The 8,270-nt window shown below is 39.3% G+C and overlaps 1 long non-coding RNA gene across 1 annotated transcript; it reads left to right on the top strand.

Moving 5' to 3' along the window:
* The first annotated feature begins 307 nt into the window (after positions 1-307).
* Positions 308-4,555, top strand: LOC140527910 (uncharacterized). Its single transcript, XR_011974969.1, has 3 exons — positions 308-389; positions 2,930-2,977; positions 4,473-4,555. It is a non-coding gene; the product is annotated as an uncharacterized lncRNA (long non-coding RNA).
* Positions 4,556-8,270: the final 3,715 nt, after the last annotated feature.

Below are 8,270 nucleotides of genomic sequence, written 5' to 3' on the forward strand. Positions count from 1 at the left end.
CCCACCCCCCCGGTCTGTCCTCAGGCTCCCCAGTCAGCTTCAGCTGAGGCAGTAATGCACAACGTAAAGAACGCACCCTGTACATGCCAGTCCTCAGTCTCCACTTCCGAGTATCTCTATGATCAACCCCAAACTCCCCCTCCTTTCTTATCCATGCCAGAAAAGACTCCCCGCCTTTATTTTTGGCAACTGGACAGATGTGAAGCCCTGTTCTGGGTGAATTTTATACATACCTCCCATCCAAACATGCCTTGACTTTCTCACACTAGCATTTCCTTTTCCTTCTAGATCATCTACCAGAAAGATTTCCGGAAGAGTTAGGACAAGTCATTTGCAGAGCAGATTCATTTTCCTGGATTTCTTTCTTGGACAAGCTGAGGAAAACCTAGGTAGAAGTTTAGCTCTTTTTTCAGTACCACCCCACTTTCAATCTAAGGTGTATGATTTGATCTGAGCCTTTTTCTGTTCTCCTAGCTGACATAATGACTTTGGAGGATAGGGATGAAGAGATGTCTAGGGGAGGTTAGCACTCTTCCCTACAATTAAAAGTTGCTGGTTTCTTCTGACCCCATTATATAGTAGAGTTTCGGTCTATAGCCTGTGCCTTTGAGAGATTCCCTCAGTTCTATCTTATTTAAGGTTTCAGAGGATGACTTTACAGTCAAAGTCTCAGTTCATGACATTTAGGCATACAGAGTTCCTAAATGAATTTTAGGCAGACCACATAAGTCAATCCTCAGCTGACATTCCCAGTGCTGGTCAATTCAGGAAATGAGGAGTGGACAAAGAAATTTTGAATTCATATCTGAGTTTAGTAGCAGATGAAGGCAGAAAGGAGAAGGAAAAAATTAATTAAAGGGAGCTAGCAGTAAGCAGGCTAATAAGGTTGCCAGATTTCCATCATCTTAGAAAAGATACATTGAAGTTATGGATCAATCCAGTTCCTGGTTTGGGCAGAGTCCATAGACAAAAAATGTAATTGTTTATATGTGGAGAAGGGAGAGAAGTTGTAGATCTGGACAAAGTGACAGTGACTTTTGTCCATAATTACTGAAATTTTCTAATAAACCCTATCTGTAGTATGCTCAGTACCCCTTTGATTTTTTTCTTACATCAAATTATGACCTCTGCTTACTCTTTCCTTCAGTTTCAGGAAGAATAATGGGAACTGAAGGGGGAAATCTGTCATGAGAAAAAAAGAAAGAGATAATAGGAAGCAGTTAGATGATGTAGTGAATACAGCAATGGACCTGAAATGAGGAAGATCTGAGTTTGAATGTGACCTCAGACACTAGCTGTGTGACTGTGGGAAAGTCATTTAAGCTCTGCCTCAATTTCCTCATCTGTAAAATGGTGCTAATTAATAACAATGACCTCAAAGGTTTTTTGCAAGGATAAAATGAAATGCCAGTAAAGCACTTTCCAGACTTTAAAGTGTTGTAGAAATGCTAACTATTATCATTAAGAAAACAAAAGGTCCTCCATTTCTTATGCTGTAGTTTCTGCAGTTGCTTCTTCCTTCAAAGTAATCATCAGAATGAAGGACAAAAACCTCTGTACGTCAATTATATAGTATATACTTGATTATCCACTGGTGAAAAGTTTTTATATTGTACTCTATATGCCAATAAATCAATCCACATACCACATTAAGTGCCTAACATCACAGAGACACCTAGTTCACAGGAGACAAAATCTGTAGTGAAGTGCTTAACTTCAAATAGCTATTCATAAATGTCCAAAGTTTAGGCAACAAGCCAGAGAAACTAGATGATCTAACACAAAGAAGCAAGTTCGACTTCATAGGTCATCACTGAGACTTTATGAAACTCATAACTGGAATATAACTTATACCTTATTCAAAAGAAACTAACTGGGGAGGGAAGTTACCATTGTATATTAAGAAAATATACTCACTGAGGACAACCAGGAATTTCCAACATTCCTTTGCTTCCAAACTTTCTTTCTTCCAAAATACCTCTGTACTCATGACTATCTATAGGAGACAGGGAAGTATGATGAAGAAAATGTGGGTCAATGTCAATGGAGAGAGAAACAGGAATGGTTTTTCTCACTAGAATATGGTATGAGTCAGCTAGACAGAAAGAGGAAATAGATGAGGTTAGATTTGCCACAGTGATAATTTCCTCCTTCAAAAGGTGAAGGAAACACCAAGGAAAATTCTATTCTGGATATGATTTTCAGTAACATAGAGGAAGTGATGAGTGGGAATCAGAATTCTGGAGGGAAGTAACCACTTTCTCCTAAAATTAAGGAAAGGAATCAAGGAGTAGTCTGACTTGTACCCTAGATTTTGGGAAAGCAGATTTTGAAAGTTAAGTTGGATCCCATATACTAAAATTCCACTGGAGAAGTCAGCCCAAAATGGAATTTGAAGACACAAAAGAAAAAAAATTCCAATGAGGAGGGGAAATGGCCTCCTTTTCAAGATACCAATGTGGATGCACAAGGAACTCATCTACCCAAGTTAAATTTTTAAAAGAAATGAACAGAAGATGGAAGCAAAGTAAGGTGACAGGATAAATATAAGAGCATGGCACAGTTCTATAAAAATTAGCGAGAATTGCTAAACTTAAAAAAGAACTATTAGGACAGCTAAAACATTTGTTAGGCTATATTCAGAGAAAAAGGAGAAATAAGAAAGTGACAAGACTATAGATTTGGATGGAGCATGGATCATGTAGACTAGTGGGGGAGCACTCCCACTGGTCCTTCACCAAAAGAAAATTCCCTGAAAGCAAGAGAGAAGGCCAATAGAAATGGTATGCCCCAGGGTATACTAGCATGTCCTATCCATGCTCCACTCTATGCATGCCCATGGACTGGGCTTCTTGATTGGTATTAGATGCATGTATGATAACAAATCAGAACTGCTTCATTCTTATTTTGCTTCTACTTTATTTGTTAGGGAGAATGACCATTGCACTGAGAATCACAGCACAAAAATGATTAACAGGTAATTCATCCCCAAATCATAAAATAAATAAGGAGCTTGTAAGAGATAGCCTAGTTGCTCTGGACAGTTCAAGATATGTGGCCTTTATAAACCATATCCTCAGACACAAAAAAGAACTGTCAGATGTTAAGACATACAACAAGACTGGAGAAGAGTTGATGCTGTTCCAATTTTTTTAATGCATTACTGGGCTGCATTGAGAGGTATAACATGGGGGAATAAAGTAGTGACACTGTACTCTGCCCTCACCTGAGCTCTTTTGAAGTGTTATATTCAGTTCTGGGTATGACAGTTCAAGAATACTATTGATAAAATGAAAAATATAAAGAAAAATGCAACCAGGATGGCAAAGGGCCATAAGTCTCCCTCTATCATATGAGGATTATTTGAAGAAACTGGAGATATTTACTCCAGAGAAGAGAAGTATTGGGGGAGGTGTGGATATAATAGCTGTTTTTAAATATCTGAAGGTTGTCATGTGTAGAAAGGCTTAAACTTATTTTGTATGACCCCGGTGGGAAGAACCAGGAACACTGTGTGGAAGGAGCAAAAAGGTAAATTTAGGCTTGATGTTATAAACACTTCCTGGAATTAGAAAGGACATGATTAAAGAAGAGAAAGATTATTACAGATTTAGAACTAGAAGAGGCCTTTGAGTTAATCTAATCCAACTTCAAGAAACTGAGACCCAGAGTTAATCATCAATTAAATGATTACCCAATGTCACACAAATTTCAAAATATATTTAAAGGCAGACCTCAAAAGAAGAAAGGCAAGCTATCAATAATCATAGTAAAGATACTCCAAATCACTAATAATAAAAGAAATTCAAACTTAAAAATGCTTGAAATTCTATCTGACTCTAATCAGGCTAACAAAAATGAAAATGGCAAGTATTAAGAGTCTATGACAGGAAGACACTCTGTTATGCTCAGTTGATGGAACTGTGAAATGGTCCAAACATTCTGGAAAGCAATTTGGGACTATATCCCCAAATCAATAAACTGTGCATACTCAGATCTAGAAACACCATTACTATGCATATAACCCAGAGGTCAACAATAGAGGAAAGAGAGCTATAACACAAAAATTTATAGCAGCTTTTTTTTGTTGTAGTTAATATCTGGAAGGTAAGGGGATGCCCATCAATTGGAGAATGGCCAATGAAAATATGGTATATAAATATAATGGAATACCAATGTGTTATAGGAAATGAAAAAAGAGAGGATTTTAGAGAAACCTAAGACTGACGCAGAGTAAAGTGAACAGAATCAAATCAGTAATTTATACAATAACATCCATATCATAAAAACGAACAAATTTGAAAGACTTAACTCTGATTAATTCAGTGACCAATAATAATTTCAGAGGACCAGTGATGAAGCATGCTACCCCTCTCCTAACAGTGAAGACACATTTTTGATATGATCAATATGGGAGTTTGTTTTGCTTGACTATGCTTATCTGTTACAAGATTTTGTTTTTCTTTTTCCAGTGAGGGGAGCGATTTGGGAAAAAGAAAATAATAAGTGCTTGATAATTTTTAAAAATTCAATAAAAGAAAATTATGAAAGGAACAGATGCAGAGAAACTTGAGAAGATTTGTATGAACTGATATAGAGTGAAGTGAGAAGAAATAGAAGTGCATTTTATGCAATAACCTCAATAATGTAATAGAAAACATCTTTGAAAGACTTTGGAATTATATTAAAAAAATGACCAACCATGACTCCAGAAGACTGATGATGGAACATGATGCCTATCTTTTCAAAGAGAAACAATAAACTAGAGTTACCAATAAGACATATATTTTTAGACATGGCCAATAAATGAATTTATTTTGCTTTGACTATATTTATTACAGGAGAGAGCTTTTATTATTTCAGCAAGGTAAGGGAAGAGTTAAGGAGACTATAAATTGTTGGGTAATGATTATAGTTCCAAAAAGGTAGGAAAGAAACAAAAGTATTAATGAAATATTTAAAAATATAAGGAAGAGGGGGACAGCTAGGTGACTCATTGCATAGAGCACTGACCCCGGAATCAGAAGGATCTGAGTTCAAATCTGGTCTCAGACACTGGACACATAATAGTTGTGTGTGACCCTGGGCAAGTCATTTAACCAAAACTGCCTCATACTCCACCCCCCAAAAAGAAGTACAAGGAAGAGGAAGGAGTTCAGAAGAGAATGCAGATAAGCCAAACAGTACTGGTACTATCATATTAAATTTAATATGTGCTTTTTAAAAATCAAGCTATATATAATAAAAATTTGTAGTCTTACAGAAAAATCTTTTTGGTGTGTGTGCTATTTTTCAATCAGTCAACAAGCATTTATTAAGTGCTTTGTGTGAAGGACACTGAAATGCTGAAAACAATGTCCATGCCTTCAAGGAGGTCCCATTCTAATGGAGGATACAAGGTATAAAAAACTGTATACACCCAAGATATATTCATAATAGATTAATATATCCAAAGGAAAGCTGTCAGCTAGAAATACAACATGCAGAAGGTAGCACTTGAGCTGAGGTCTGAAAGCAGCTTTTACTCCTACATACTTGCTAGTGAACAAAACTGGAGAAAATTCACTGGGTCCCCTACAAATTTATCTTACATTGTCCTCACTGCCTCAAGGCAATCAATCATTTTACAACTGCCTAATCAACACACTATCCTATTCACCACAATGACTCTTCCAGACTTCTTTGTCCCTCCTAAAATATTCTGTATAGTCCTCTCCTCCCACCCTTTCAGCTAAGAACCTCATATTTTACTGAAAAAAAAATTAGTCAATTTGTCAAGAGCTCTTTTTTTCTTCTCCTCCTGATCTTATATCACTGAGACACTTTGTGCCACTATCTCCTCCTTCAGTCCTATCTCAAATGAAGAACATGGCCCTTCTTCTTGTCTTCTACAAGTGCAAGTGATCACTTTCCTTCCCATCTTTTCCAGTAGATTACCTCCTCATCCATAGTGCCTTTCCTCTTTCTTTCCATCAATTCACATCCTACACATTCTTCCAGACAATTTTCAAGTTCCACCTTCCAGTCTTCATTAGTGTCCCACTCCTCTGAATTCTTCAAATGCTTAGTCTATATGGTGGCCATTTCATGCATAATCTTATTATCTTCCAACTAGCTTATATTAGGATCAAGGAAAGTGTCTTGCATCTACTTTGTATGTGCTATAATATATACTATAATGCTTATAAACTCCTAGGAGTTAGAGATCTAATTCACCATTAGATTGTCTTATTAGACTCCACTTTCCCTTTTGTAATGCAATGAGTACATAAGACTAGCAATATGATTAGCAACATACAACATATACAGATTTCATCTGTTTGGGGAATTCTCAGTTTGGGAACTCCCCACACAGCCTTTCTACAACTTAGGTACATTCCAGAGAATTGATTGAGGCACATAAAAGCTTACGTGACTTGCTTAAGTTAATGTAGCTATTAATAAGTGTCATAGATAGTATTTAAACCCAGATGTTTTGGCATTTAAGCATAAGTATCTGTCCACTATTCCAGCCTCCTCTGCACATAGTAGGTATTCAAGGAATATTTGTGTTGGTTGATGGATAGTGTGAAATATAGTGGGTGCTTGTCTGATTGCAAGGAACAATGTCAATAATGAATTATCATTTTGTATTCGTATTGTAGGATAAGCACTAGTTGAAGTTTAAAATATGACACAATAAAAAATTAGCAAGCAAGCTTCACTTTCATTTTTAATTTTTTCAATTAAAAATCTATTTTCTCTTCTTCTAACTCTCCTCCCCTTTCAATGACAGAGGGAAAAAAGGAAACTCTTGTCATGGATATGCAGCATCATGCAAAAAAATTCCTGCATTGTCCAAGTCCAAAGCTATATGTCTCATTCTATACCCTAAGTCCATTACCTTTCTGTTAGGTGGTGGGCAGCATGTTTCATCATTGGTCCTCTAGAATTTTGGTTCATTATGATCAGAAGTTTACATCAGTTCCTACATTTTCCAAGGTTTCTCTGAAACCATCCTTTTATTTTTTTATTTCTTATGGTACAGTAGTATTCCATTACAGTCATATGCCATAAATTGTTCACCTAGTTGCTGGACTTACTTTCTAGTTCTTTGCCAATACAAAAAGAGTTGCTATAAATATTTTTGTGTGCATAGGCAATTTCCTCTTTCTTTGATCTCTTTGGAGTATAGCCCAGTAGTGGTCCATTGTGTCAAAGGGCATGAAAAGTTTAATAACATTTTAGCCATTGTTTCAAATTTCTTTTAAGAATGGCTATATTTGGGGGCGGAGCCAAGATGGCGAAGTAGAAAGACGCACATACACATAGCTCCGAACACACAAACCACAGAACGGCTAGAGGGGACCAAGCCAGGGTGAATTCTGCACCCAGAGACCACGGAGTATTGGAGCGAGGGAGATTCCTGCTCCGAAGAGACCTGCGGACCTCTCACGGGGGGGTCCGACTGGGCGTAAGGACAGGGAGCGGAGTGCGGCCCTGCCGCGGCCGCAACACTGAGGGGAGGAGATCCGAGAGGGCTACGGGGACGGGATCTCCAGCGGCCACGCGGGTCTCCCCACCCACAGAGGGACCTGCAAACCTCTAGCAAAAGGTCCGTCGCGCTGCAGACGCGGAGTCCAGCCCGGACCTGCGGCGGCGGCCGCGGCTCCGAGAGGCACATATCTGAGAGGGCTCCGGAGGTGGGATCTTCAGTGGCGGCACGGGCCCCCCCACCAACAGGTGACTGACGGGGGTGGGTGAGAGAGTCTCTTTGGCGGGTTGAGAGGGGAGTGGGGTGCCCCCATGGCTCGGGCCCCCCCGGGAGGTGGGGCTGAGAGGCGTCTGCGGACGGGGGCTCCCCAAATGGGCAGGAGCCTGGATCCATTGTGGAAGGTCTGTGCATAAACCCCCAGAGGGAACTGTGCTGGAGAAGCGGCCCTGCTCCTGACCACCTGAACTTAATTCTCACACTGAATAGCAGCCCTGCCCCCGCCAAAAATCCTAAGGCGGGAAGCAGCATTTGAATCTCAGTCCCCAAATGCTGGCTGGGAGGACCAGGAGGCGAGGTGGGTGTGAGGAGAACATTCAGAGGTCAGGCCACTGGTTGGAGAAAATGCCAAGAAAAGGGAAAAGAAATAAAACTATTGAAGGGTACTTTATCGGAGAAAAGACACTTCCTCCCTTCCTTTCTGATGAGGAGGAACAATGCTTGCCATCAGGCAAAGACACAGAAATCGAGGATTCTGTGTCCCAGCCCACCCAATGGGCTCGGGCCATGGAAGAGCTCA

The sequence above is a fragment of the Notamacropus eugenii genome, chromosome 2 (genome assembly GCF_028372415.1).
Source record: "Notamacropus eugenii isolate mMacEug1 chromosome 2, mMacEug1.pri_v2, whole genome shotgun sequence".
NCBI classification, from domain to species: domain Eukaryota; kingdom Metazoa; phylum Chordata; class Mammalia; order Diprotodontia; family Macropodidae; genus Notamacropus; species Notamacropus eugenii.